This window comes from Melozone crissalis, unplaced genomic scaffold (assembly GCF_028551555.1).
Source record: "Melozone crissalis strain CALT ecotype California unplaced genomic scaffold, PUWL_Pcris_2 ptg000036l_1, whole genome shotgun sequence".
NCBI classification, from domain to species: Eukaryota; Metazoa; Chordata; class Aves; order Passeriformes; family Passerellidae; genus Melozone; species Melozone crissalis.
The window spans coordinates 14,081,051-14,093,336 of NW_026535814.1; the positions used below are offsets into that span (position 1 = coordinate 14,081,051).

Genomic DNA, 12,286 nt, shown 5'->3' on the forward strand with positions numbered 1-12,286 from the left:
AAAGAAGGCAAAAGACCTCCTAGAAGCTGTACTGCTTGGGGCTGTGCCTGGGGGGGACACACCTCAGCCACCTTCAGATCCAAGCACTCAAAAACTGCATAATCAAGTGACAGCAGCAAAGCTTTGGCAAGACATCTGTCCATCTATAAATAGAGCTTAACTGTGTGTCCTTATCACAGGGCTTTGATGTGTCTGGGGAGAATATGTTCTTCCCCTTCACCACCAAGTCCCAGGCAGCACAGATAATGGGCTTGAATCGATCCAGCTCAAGTATTGCTAAACTTCCTACCACTGTGGCAGCATGCCAGCCTCAAATAGGACAAGAGAACATGTGTCTGTTCAGAGCCAACCACAAGGAGCAGGCAGAAAATTGCTTTAGGCTTAAAAAAAAAAAAAAAAAAGGTGCTTTTTGCAGATTTGTAGATCAATCTACAATGTATTTTAGAGGTTTAAGAAAGTCAATATAAACAAGATATATCATAGCTGCACAAGAAGCTGAGAAGTTGTATTTCTATTTATGCTGCTACTGGCACTCCAGCTGCTGGCCCAGTGTCCTGCTGCAGTCCTACACCACTACTTCTCCAGCAGGAAAGTTGAGGGAAGGGGTTCTTTCTGCTGCTGCAGTTCATCCCCCCCACTGGTTTTAGCAGGACAACTCAGCCCTGGGGCTGGCTCGGGTCTGATATATCTGAAGTGTCACCACTGCACCCTGTGCCGTGCTTACAGCAGGAGGGCAGCAGGAGGACACAGGGACCAGTGGCAGTGGCCAGGCTGACCTCCCACAAAGGGTAGCTCATCTCCTCCTCTGTCCTCACAGGCTCAGCAAACAAATTGGCTCAGCTCCCTGGGGATTCTCTGGGCAGTGCTGAGACAATCCCTTGGCATTCGTTTCTCAAGCTGGTTCTGCTGCAGAACTGCAGTGCCTGACCTCTACAAACTCATCCCCAGGGATGTGACAAGTTGGTTCCCTCCCACAACACGTCTGCCACGTGCCCACCATTCCTCTTGAACCATCCTGGCATGAGTTGGGAGAGGCCTTGCACAGATGGCTCTGCCACCCCTCTGCCCCCCTCAGCTCCACTGCAGGGCACTACAAAGCATATTCAGAATTTTTCTCTCCCTTTGTTATTATAGTGAGTCACAGAACATGCCTTATCAAACCAGACCTAAATCATGCCTGTCTCTCTCCATATCCAATGTAATATGTCAGCCATTAAACATGCAACTTACAAATCCATGAGAAGCTCCCATCCTCTCATGGGCAGGAGTGCTCACATCCCTGAAGTGGAGCCAGTCCCAATGAGCCACCAGGAAGTGGATCCCACTGGAAGTGACCACACCCATTTCTGAGTCTCCATGAGGCACAAAACCCCATTTCCCGGCTTCCACCCTCTGCCTCAGAGGGTGAGGAATAAAGTGTGCATCTGGATGGGAAAGAGTTGGCTGTACACCCTTGATCAACAAGGAGAAGTCCACGGGCTGTGGGATGCCCAGCTCCAGACATCCTTCTGCCCCAGAGCCCATCCAGGTCTGGGAAAATTGGTCAGCCTGCCACAGAGAAGCAGAAAGCAGCTTCCTACCCTTCCTACACCGCTAAAACTTGTGCAAATGCCTGCCACACATCCCACCAAACCCTTTGGGAGCAAACCTGAGAGAGGCAGCCAGTGATGCAGGGCAGGGATGGGCAGCTGACGCAGCAAAGCTGGCAGCAGCACCAGCCTGCTGATGCTTCTCCAACCCCCTTCCCAGCTCTCTGCCAGGCCCAAGCTCCTCTAGCAGCACATCATCTGGGCTGGGCTCTTACTCATCTGCTGCCATGCACAAGCAGGTGTCAGGGGACATATCGCTGCGCGAATTCAAGGAAGAAACAAGCAGCATTAACTGGTAGCACGTGTGCATGGAGACCCCTCAAACCCTTTTTCCCCTTGCTCCCATGCTCTGCTCTGGGCCACTAAATCCAATTCAGCAGTGCTCCGAGCTTGTACCAAAGCTGCGACACATTTGTCAGATCCCTGACTAGACCCATGGCTAATTTTACAGCGCTAATTTATCTCACCATATTATATCGCTTTCATTTCATCCCCCCAGGATCCCATTACTGCCAGTGTACCTTGTAGCCAGCATGTAACAGTAATTGGTATTATTAGCGACGTACCCTGCTCGAGCTGCTCTATTTGCAGAGCTGTAAGGAGTCCCGTGGGTGGGCTGATCCACCTCGAGGATGGGGAGGGAAGGAGTCCTTGTTCCATGCTGCTCCACAGATGCCACCAAGGAGCAACGCCAAGGGCAGGGTTTTGCTGCTGCAGAGCACCTCTGCACGCCCAGACCTCAGCCCACTGACCATTGTGGCTCCATCAGGTGTTGCCCACCCCTGGGATCCTCAGTCTTGACCTTTTAACTCCAGGGCAAACAATCAAGCATGCACATAGGGAGCATTTCTGTCCTTGCTTGTGGCTCAAAGGATAAAGGACTCTGCTTATCCAGGGTTAAAGGGGCTGCAAAAAAATTCTGGGAAGCATGATGCAGGGGTAGAGGGCAGGGAAAATTCATTATTCATGCTATTCTGGTCAAAAGTTTCTCCTCTTCAGTGTAAGCGACTGCTTTCTAGGATCAACATAATTAAAGCCATGCAGTTTTAGCTAAGTGAGAGGCTGCAATAGTCAAACGGTGACAATTCCCACTTAAGACGTCCTTGTCTGACATTTAGAGACTTGTTAAATTTTAATTCATCATTTTCCTTTCCCAGGCACAGCACCACCAAGCACCAGGCTTCCCCAGCACAGCTCTGCAGGGTCTGCATCCCCAGGTGGGGCAGCTCCATCTCCAGGCTCCTTCCCTGCTCCACCATGGCTCAAAGAACATGATCCCAAAGCCCTCCTCAAACAGCAGTGTGTTACCACAGCCCCATACTGAGAACCTATGTAGCAGGCCTCAGAGGTGGGGCAGCCTCTAGCCCATGGCTGCTGGTGGTGATGGTCTCCTAAGGAGGTGCTTTCCTTTCCAAGCAAAGCCCATCCACCTCATCCCTGATGCTGCAGTCTGCCAGGGCAGGAAAGCAAAAAAAACCACCCAGCAGACCTGAGAGCTCCAAGTTGTACTTGTCTGCAAGAGGTGGCACCTCACCTTCCACCACACAGCTGGGCTGGGTGACACTTACCTGCTCCAGTGGTTCAGCCACAGCACGGGACCTCTGCTGCTGTGGTTTGACTGTGCACCTTTGAGCTGCCCAAGGGCTTTCAAGTGGGAGAGCTCTTTTTGGAGAAGTTGTCCATGGGCAGACCATAACATGGGATTTTCCAGGCTGTTCATCCACACTTCCCCCTCCACATGCTAAATAACCACTCTCAGCATCTGCCCTCTTTGCACAGCAGCTAAAAGGCTGCTCACACGCCAGAGCCAAGAGCAGCCTTTTGCCACACTTTAATAAACACCACCATCCTCACCAGAAGACACATGTCCTGCATTCCCACAAGGCACACCAACTCAGGACAAGCTAGGTGAGCAAGGTTTTTAACCCACCTCTTACTTCTCCACCCGTCCAGAGTCCTTGGGGTGTCCCCAACTTCTCATAAACGTCTGGGCGATTCTCCGGGCTGCTCGTCCAACCCTCACTTCTCAGATCTGGGATTTTCTTCAACAAAACAGAAGAGACAGCCTGTCAGGTTACCAGGTGAAACTCTGCCATTGCTTCAGGTTCAGCAAAGAACCAAGGAGGGGGGCATCTGTTTCCCAGCCCTGACAGCTGGGGGTAACCGGTGCAAACATGAACATGGTTAGAATGAGAGCCCTCCCACAAGAGCGTCACAGTCCAGCCCCAAAGCACGTATTTGCTTAATTATTTCGATTCAGAGACGTGAAATGGGAGAGGGGAAAAAAGACCCCTGCAGTGTGGGGCATCTCTGATCTTCTTTAAAGACAGACAGCAATGCTCCCCAGACAGAGCAGCACAGCAGCGCCACACTGCCAGCCCAGCACTGAGCCATTTGCCCGTGAGGTCTTGTGCTGCCGGAGCCCTAATCCTGAAAAGCCTCACACACATGTTAAACGGTGCAGGGAGAGGCCAGTCCCACTGAACCCAGGGGTGGGGAGAGGAAAACATGCCTGTATGGCTTTGCAGCACAGACACCAAGGACTGGAAACGGGAGGAGGACTTTCTGTGCTAGGTCTGACACGCTGTGTGGTGAGATGGAGTCAGAGGCACTGGTGTAACCAGTGGTGCCCTCCCTTACAGCAGGAAATACGCTTTTTGTGTTAGACAAACAAATTATCAGTCAAGATCTGTGCTCATTATCCAGCTCTTGTGGCCGAGGTTGTATTGCTCCCCCTACTTCTTTTTAAATGCTTTGAAGAGAAAAAAAAAAAAACCAAGTCTTGTGGCTCTGCATTATTAAAAATGAAAAATAGGAGCCAAAACCCACTGGCAAGAGAAAAGTCTGGGACTCACTCCTGCAGAGATTCTTTCCCAAGGGTGACAGTGACTCCAAGCTTGGAACACCACAGGCTTTAATTAGCACCCAACCCTCAGCTGATGAGCTTGCCAGAGTTCCTCCCAGGACCTCATGCAAAGCCTGGAGAAGCCAATGGGAAGACGCTGCAGAAACTCAAACTACAACCCCCCCTCCACCTCCCGCCTGCCTACAAAACCTAAATAAATAAATGACCACCCCCTGAAACTACACTGGGCGCCTGATGGCGAAACCCTCATTTGCAAAGTGCTTGGAAATAATTACAAAATTTTCCCAGAGTTTACAAGGAGGGGAGCTGACTGTTTGTCATGCCGGCAGCCACGGTGTGCCGCAATTTATCACACTTGTCAGGTGTCAGCCACCAAGAAATTTAACTCCAGCTGCCCCCAGCTCAGCACCCACAATGCCCCACCATTCAAAACCTGCTCTGCCAGGCACCCCAAAGCTGAGGAGTGACTGGCAAGGAGGGGAGGGGGCTGCTCCCCACCAAGCCTCCTCTCTGCAATGCAAATGTAACTCTTTGGTTATTCTTTGGAAGCAGTTTTGGTTGGGAGTGTTGGGTTTTTCCCCTACCCACAGATGAAGCGGAACAGGAAAGGAGACCAGGCTACAGCAAGAGATGAGGATCATTTATCATTACCTGCCAGAGACCCTCCTAGGCCCTAATTCCAGCTTGGCAGGGACCTGAGAAGAGAGACTGAGCTTAGCAGTGAGTACCCTCAGGGAGACAGTGCATTATTGTGGGTGCAAAGTGCATAATCCCAGTGCCTTTTCTGAGAGACATCTCTGGAACCTGTGGAAAGCAGTGACATTCTCTGCCACCTCTGTGCCCTGCACTGAGCCAGATGAGCCAGCCCAGCCACAGATCCAGCAGCCCAGCTTTCCACATGGAAATCAAGGCATGACTTGCTTTTGTAGGGGCTTCAAATTGAGGTCAAACTGGATTTTAGAGGAACTCAAAATGTCCAAAACAGGTCACCAGCTGAAGGACCTGACTTGGGGCATGAGTTACTGCTGAGCCAGAGGGAAGATCTGTGAGCTGTGCTTCCCCATAATAATGGGACAGCCTTGGTCACAGCTCAGGGGGGCTCACATAAGGAGCAAATATCATCAGCCACAGAGCAGGGACAAATCCTGGGTGAGGTCTCTGCAGGAGGGCTTGCATCAGTGCTGAGCTCACCCTGCATCACCAGGACATCAGCAATGCCATGGTCATGGCACATCATCAGCATGACACCTGTTTTATAGGGCCTGTCTGGGCTGCCTCACTGAAATTCTCCTGCTTTGGCCATTTCTGTAGCAACAAGCTGACTTAAGAGAAACCTGCCTGCAAAAGCACTAACTTTTTAAACAGGTCCTTGCAAAATGCTGGAGGAAGCCCAGCACTCATGGCATGCTGCATGTCCCACATGATGCATCCGCATGGCACAGCGAGGGCTAACGGATAACTCAACCACTTGCTTAATGGAAAAAAAAAAATTAAAAATCCAAACACACATCATTTGCCAAAAATCCTTCTGTCCAGCACAAGCTGGTCAGGGATCCACAAATTTCACTTGCACCAGCAGAAGGGGCCCAGCATTTCCCAGCAGCGAGGCATCCCCGCAGGAGCGGGGGGCACAGGTTTTGCAGGGCAGCTCCTGCTGCGGGGACAGCCCCGCACATCCTGTGTGTGACACAGCCGCACAGCCCGCGATTCACAGCCTCGCCGCTTGGCGCGGGGAAGGCGGATTCCTAGGCCGTCAGCAACGAGCAGAACCCTGATGCCTGGCTCAAAACCTTCCCAAAAACTGTCAGGCTTAGACTCACAGCACAAAGATACTGGAATTCCTTCAGCACAACTGCAAGAATTTTTCTGCTTCTTTTTTTTTTTTTTTAATTTTATTTTTAACTGTGGATAAACTAATGCCTTCCCCCCCCAACCCTGTTCTGAGAGCAGCTTAAAACTCTCTTTGCTAAAATTTTCCAAAAAAATTCAGCCGGAGGCAGAGACATGTGAAGTTTCAGTCCAAATGGTTAAAGGCTGGCGTAGTTTCAAGCAACTGAAGACAGGGGCTTATAATCAGAAGTGTCAGGCAGCCTTAATTATATTATTTCCTGAAGGAAATAGTTTTCCCTGCTGAAGTCCAGGAGTTATTAAAAAAAGTTGACCTCACTGGAACCAATCAAGATGGAGACAAGAAGCCTGTGATGGATTCTTAAGGCAGGCGTGTTCATGCATCTGTATTTTTAGGGGTCCAGGATTTTAGGACAGGTATTCCCAGACAAGCCTGGCTTTGCAGCAGCTGAGGGCCAGGATGCAGAGCCCCCTCCCATCCATGTTCGTGGGTGCCCTGGGCAGGGGCACGTGGGAGCCCCATGCATGCAGGGAGGGTGCTTGCCTGTGCCCAGATCGATTGCCTCGCCAAGGCGAGCGAGGAAAAACAGCCGGATGCTTTGTAGCTGTCAGGAGCACACAGGCTTTTTGTCCGTGTCTTCCTCTGTGCCCATAAATAAAAGTGACAGCAACTTTATTTAGGACTTCTTCCAGTTAAGAGGGGATGGAAGAAAAGTGAAAAATTAAATCGTAGCTCAGCAGAGGCAGAGAGGGAAGGTCCTGGAGGCACAGCTCAGGCTCTGCCACTGCTGCAGCAGCCTGGGGTGGTGGCAGCCCTCACTCTCCAAAATCAGTGCCTCCTCATCACTATCAGTGCACCCCTCTCCCCTGCCCTTCCAGGCACAGAAATCCCAATCCCAATCCCAATCCAAATCCCACACTGCAGCCTCTGCCTTCTGCTGCCCATCCACTCCCCAGTGCACGCTGAGAGGTTCAAGCATCTGGAGTGAGTTGAGGTGGATTAACCATCTCCTGTTACGTCCTAAAAGATTGAAGCAACCCACAAATAATCCAGAGGAGAAAGTCACTTCTTCCCTGCTCGTGGGCAAAGGTTGTTCTTGTAGCACCAACAGCTGCCCTAAAAGGCAGCTCAGCCCTGTGCAGCTCACCGGCATGGCTGAGCAGGGAGCGCAGCATCTGCATCAGGATCCACTACCACAGAAAGTCCTGTCTGTTTGGCTATCACCTCCAATGAGTATTTTGCAACTGAGAAAACACCCCTTTTCTACAAAAAGCATGAGAAGAGACTCAAAGAGCAGGAGAGGAGGAAAGACTCCTCTGAAAGAGGGCTGAGCACCCTGCAGACTCAGCCCTGGCAATGCCCCAGCATGAGGGAGCTCAGCCAGGGTTTGAGCATCCCAGTCTGTCTCCCCCAGCTCCCTGCAGCCTTTCCCAGCAGCACAGCACCTCGTGTCTCACAACGGTATTGCAACCCACTGAAAACACAAGCTTTGTTTCAACCCTCATCCTGATTGCAGCAGTGCTGAGCCAGAGCTATGCCACAAGCCAAAATCCAGTTCCAGAGGGACTGTATGATTGTGCCAGTTCCCAGGTGCTTAGGGCCTTGACTGCAGCTCGTCTGGAGTTGTGCCCTGCACTTGCACACAAACACAAAATCTCAGGGCAGGTGTGTAGCAAAAGAACCCCCGCCCATCCCAGGGAAGAGCTCACCCCTTGCAGAAAGGTTTAGGGTGGAAGTTGTGTGCAGGTCCCGTGGGAGAGAGGCTGCCAGTGACCTCATGGGTTTCTTCCAGTGCTGCCCTCTCCGCTGCCATGAGTCAGAGATTAATGACAGGCCATTTGTCAGCACCGGTGGCATCATTGCCAATCTCATTTCTGAGCAGACATCTGACCTTGCTTGCCTCCCCGAGACCCATGTTACCGCATGGCTCCAGCAGCCTCCTGACAGCTCCCAGGGGAAGCAACACAAGGCAGGGAACGGGGCTGTGACAGCTTGATCCTGAGTCAGGATGCACAGACAAACAGCTCAGGATGAGCAGAGAGTGTTTGTCAGCTTGCCCCACTGCCCTACCCTCCTCCCAGCTGGCACCCAAGAAAGGGCCTCTCTTACCAAGCACTGGGCTAGGCTATGGAGAAAGGAGATCTGTGCCCAAAGATGGGGGCATAGGCAAAGCAAGCCTTGCCTGAAACTCTGGAAGAGGAAAGAGCGTGTGGGGGACATACCATCTTTTCCCCAAGCCTGCAGTATCTGTGTGTCTGGCCACACCACCCAGCCAGCTGAAGGGATCTGTGTGCAGTTCCAGCTGTGGCAACCAGACCTTCTCCACAGCCAGCTGTGACCCAGACTGAATCTCAACCCAGATCTCACTCAATGAGGAGACTACGTAAAATCCAGACACAGATCCATCCTGCATCCCTGAGCAGGGCTTGTACCCAATTCGGGAGGTGGAGATGACCTATCCCACAGGGTCCAGCACTCCTCTGCCCCCAACCAGGCCGTGTGGCCATTGCACAAGTCCACTGTGTGACTGTCATTTGGTCACCACACACAGTTCTGGTCCTCACACAGAGGCACATGGGAAGGGGAACAAAGCATCTTCTGCATCATGGCATTCCAAGCACACCAAGAATTTTCAGCCTGGGAGGAAGGAGGAGGCAGGGCTTGCTTAGCTACAAGACCTTGGGCTAGGCACACTGTATTGGCCAAACCATATTGTCCACACTGTTCCCTATTAAACAACAGAAAACAAATTATTTCCAGAGGAACAGAGAACATTCGAGAACAGGTCTTCTGACAAGTGCTGGTCCTGATGCAAGCTTTGCCTCCACGCAACCCTCAGCCTTAGACAGCCAGATGCATCCCCACCAGGAGGGATGAGACAACCATCAACACAGCTCCTCCTCTGTGCCAAGTCAAGCCAGTCCCAGCTCTCATGCTTCTCAGAAGGAGAACAAATTAAAATGATGTGGGACTGGGAAAAGACCCACTTGGTTAAGAAGAAGAAATCAGTGCCATTAAACGTCATTAGAATAATATGCCCAGAAAGCTTCATAAAAGGAGATACCATATGATTGAATGCTCTCCAGACCCTCATTTTACACAGACCCAAAACATCAGCCCAGAGCCTCTTTTAACAGCCAACTCTCACAACAATCAGGTTTTAGGTTTTGTTTCGTGATGTGTTGTTTTTTTTCCTGAGGAGCTTTTGGGTTGAAACTACAATTGAAACTACAATTCCTTTAGTTCCTGGAGGGGGGGAGAAAATAAAAATCATTTTTCATTAAGCTGAAGCAAATGGCATTTTTGCTTGTCAAAAATATTTGACAGAACTCTGACAGGCTCGACCAGACATATAAATAAAAGATTTAAATCCTTCTGCTTCAGAGCTTAAGAAAAACCTGCTGTCAGTCCAGTGCTAGTACAAACTCTCTCCTACAGGTCACACTCCCTGGGGCTTGTAGGCTGGTGTGGCTGGTGCCTGCCCTGTATCCCTGCCCACCCTGGCACTGATGCTGGGACAGAGGGCAGGTACCAGCCACACCAGCCTTTTCAGGCCAGTAAAACCCCACCAGCCTGTGTTATCCCTCTGCTCTCTCGGAGGCAGGATCAGCCTCCCCGGGCTCAAGCAGCACACAGCCGGCTCCAGCAGCAGGGAGGTGAGCAGCATCGATCCCTTCCCCCTCCTGCCACCATCTGTATCCGATGGCAGCATCGACCCAGCAGCACTGGATGCTGTATTTCCTCGGCCACCTGGGCTGTGCAGCAGCCGCCTTCCCCATCCGTCGTGTCAGCGAGGCGGCCGCAGACGCCGTGACAAGACACAGAGCGGTGTCGGAGCCCATTTCTAAATCCTTCTATCCTATTCAAGCCAGGGAGGCTTATGTGTATGGATTTGTACTGTTTGCCCCAATATTTAGCTACTGAGCTGACTAATCTGTGTGCAAGAAAAACCATGGTGGCTCAGAGGCTGAGCAATCTACATCATTCATCATTTAGATTAGCTATTGTCTTAATCCTCTTTAAACTACTGTATAATACATAAGGGAATGGATGTCCTATATGCTCAGGATATGCAAGAAAAACCCAGGCTGAAGCTCAGAAACTTGGACAGAAGTGAGAATGACAAATCCTATCAAGCCATAGAAGGAAAAGGAAACTTGTTGAAACCCCTGACAGATGGTTTAACTTCTTCGTGCTCTCTCCACCCCACCAGCTTTTAATTATTTCCTAGACACCTTCCCAATTACTTCCCAGCTTCCTAAACCTCTTCTGTCCTCTCCCTTCATACAGCCCTATGAGGAGCTGTGGGGCCCAACCTGCAGCAGCCCATGCCACATGGACTTGCTGCTGCCCCAAGGATTTGCAGCCCTGTGCCCTGGGAGCTGGGACATCCCACTCCAGCCTCAGCTGGGGCTGTGCTGCTCTCAGAAAGGCAAAGGCTCTGCCCAGCCCAGTGCCAGGCTTTGGGCCCTGCCTGGCAAACAGGCAGGCTCAGGTCAAGGATTAAAGCCTTGCTTGGCTATCCAGGATCATGCCACACATTGCTGCAGTGCCCGGCTGCAGGATCAACAGAACCAGGTTTCTTTATGGCAACAGTGAAGAGTTCAGGGCAGAGGGAGGGACAGCAACAAGGCAGTGGCAAACAAGGCTTTAGTTCACTGCCTGCCGGAGCTGAGGGAACTAATAAACAGACAGATGAGCTAAATTGTCTTCTGAACCTCTGTATCAGTATTCACATTACAGAGCCTGCTTCCAGCAATTCCAGCGTATTAATAATAAATGCTACATAATTACAGCAGACTTGCTTTGTCCTCTCTTTCTGTTTACTGTCAATGTCTCTTTAACCCTTTGCACTCCACAGCTGGCTCTCCACTGGCACCAGACCCTCCACAGATGGCACAGCCTTGGCATCACTGATGGGTGTCTCTCCCAGCTCCCTCCTGGGCTGGGCAGGGTGCAAGTGGAGGTGAAGGAAGGCTCAAGTGCTGATACCACTCAGTAGGGATCACTTTTTACCTGTCAAAGCCCTGACAATCTTGCTGCAGGGCATGAAAAAGGTGTATTTGAGGCCTCAGGAGCACCCCCAGGCTGGGATGAGCTGGGGACTGTGCAAACAGTGTCTCCAACACACAGAGGTCTAACAAGTCATCCAGAGCCTCTTAACAGCAAAGAGGTTTATGGCCTCTCCTGGTTTTGATCCCCTCCAGACTTGCAGCTGGATCTGCCCTCCCCACACACATGATTTTGGGGTATCTGTACCCATGGCCCTTGGGCTGTCAGTGATGACAACCACCCAGGGTGCAAACACACACTGCTGGGAGCTGGAGGTGGGCTCTGGAGCAATCCCTGAAGGACATATTCCTGGGGACACAGAGGAGATGACCCACACAGGTGCCAAGTCTGGCACCCAGGCAGGGAAGAGCAAAGGTTTTGCATAATCAAATTCAAACCAAACACCTCCTGTGTTTGAGCAGTGGCCACATTCCCCATCCTCAGCAGCACCACAGCCCCACACAGCTGCTCTTCCTAAGTCTCCTTCCTCACAGGCAGGCTGTGCCAAAATGCCTGCCCTGTCTCATCATTCCATGAGCTGATCCAAATGAGAGTTAAAGACCCTCTGGCACTTTTCCCCCAAATTTTCAAAGTATTTAATCCAATGTAGCTGCAAACTGAACTCTGGAGCCTGCTTTACTTCCCACAGGACTCTTGCTAAGTATTTCTTCCTCAGCTGGAAGCAAAAAGCCCCAAAACTCTGTAAAAAGGCCCACATTAACAGTGCAATAGCGGTTTTTATCTGAGCACAGGTTTAATTTGCACCTTTCAGGCTAGCTGTCTCTTTTCTAGCCTTGCAGGGAGGCTGCCATGGCTCCTAACACGGCTTCAATAAGAGAACAAATACCTCAAATGGGATTTCTGGAAGAAACCAGCATGCAAAACAAAGTATGCCTGCCTTCCAGTGCAAATTAACTCAGCTTCTGACCC

General features: G+C 51.1%; 1 protein-coding gene across 1 annotated transcript in view; it reads right to left on the bottom strand.

The window, feature by feature from the left end:
* CNTFR (ciliary neurotrophic factor receptor) overlaps nucleotides 1-12,286 on the bottom strand; it is a 199,180-nt gene that overhangs the window by 142,358 nt on the left and 44,536 nt on the right. The window contains exon 3 of the mRNA XM_054283452.1: nucleotides 3,520-3,631. The gene's annotated coding sequence lies outside the window, so the exon portion shown is untranslated. The remainder of the gene's footprint in view (nucleotides 1-3,519; nucleotides 3,632-12,286) is intronic.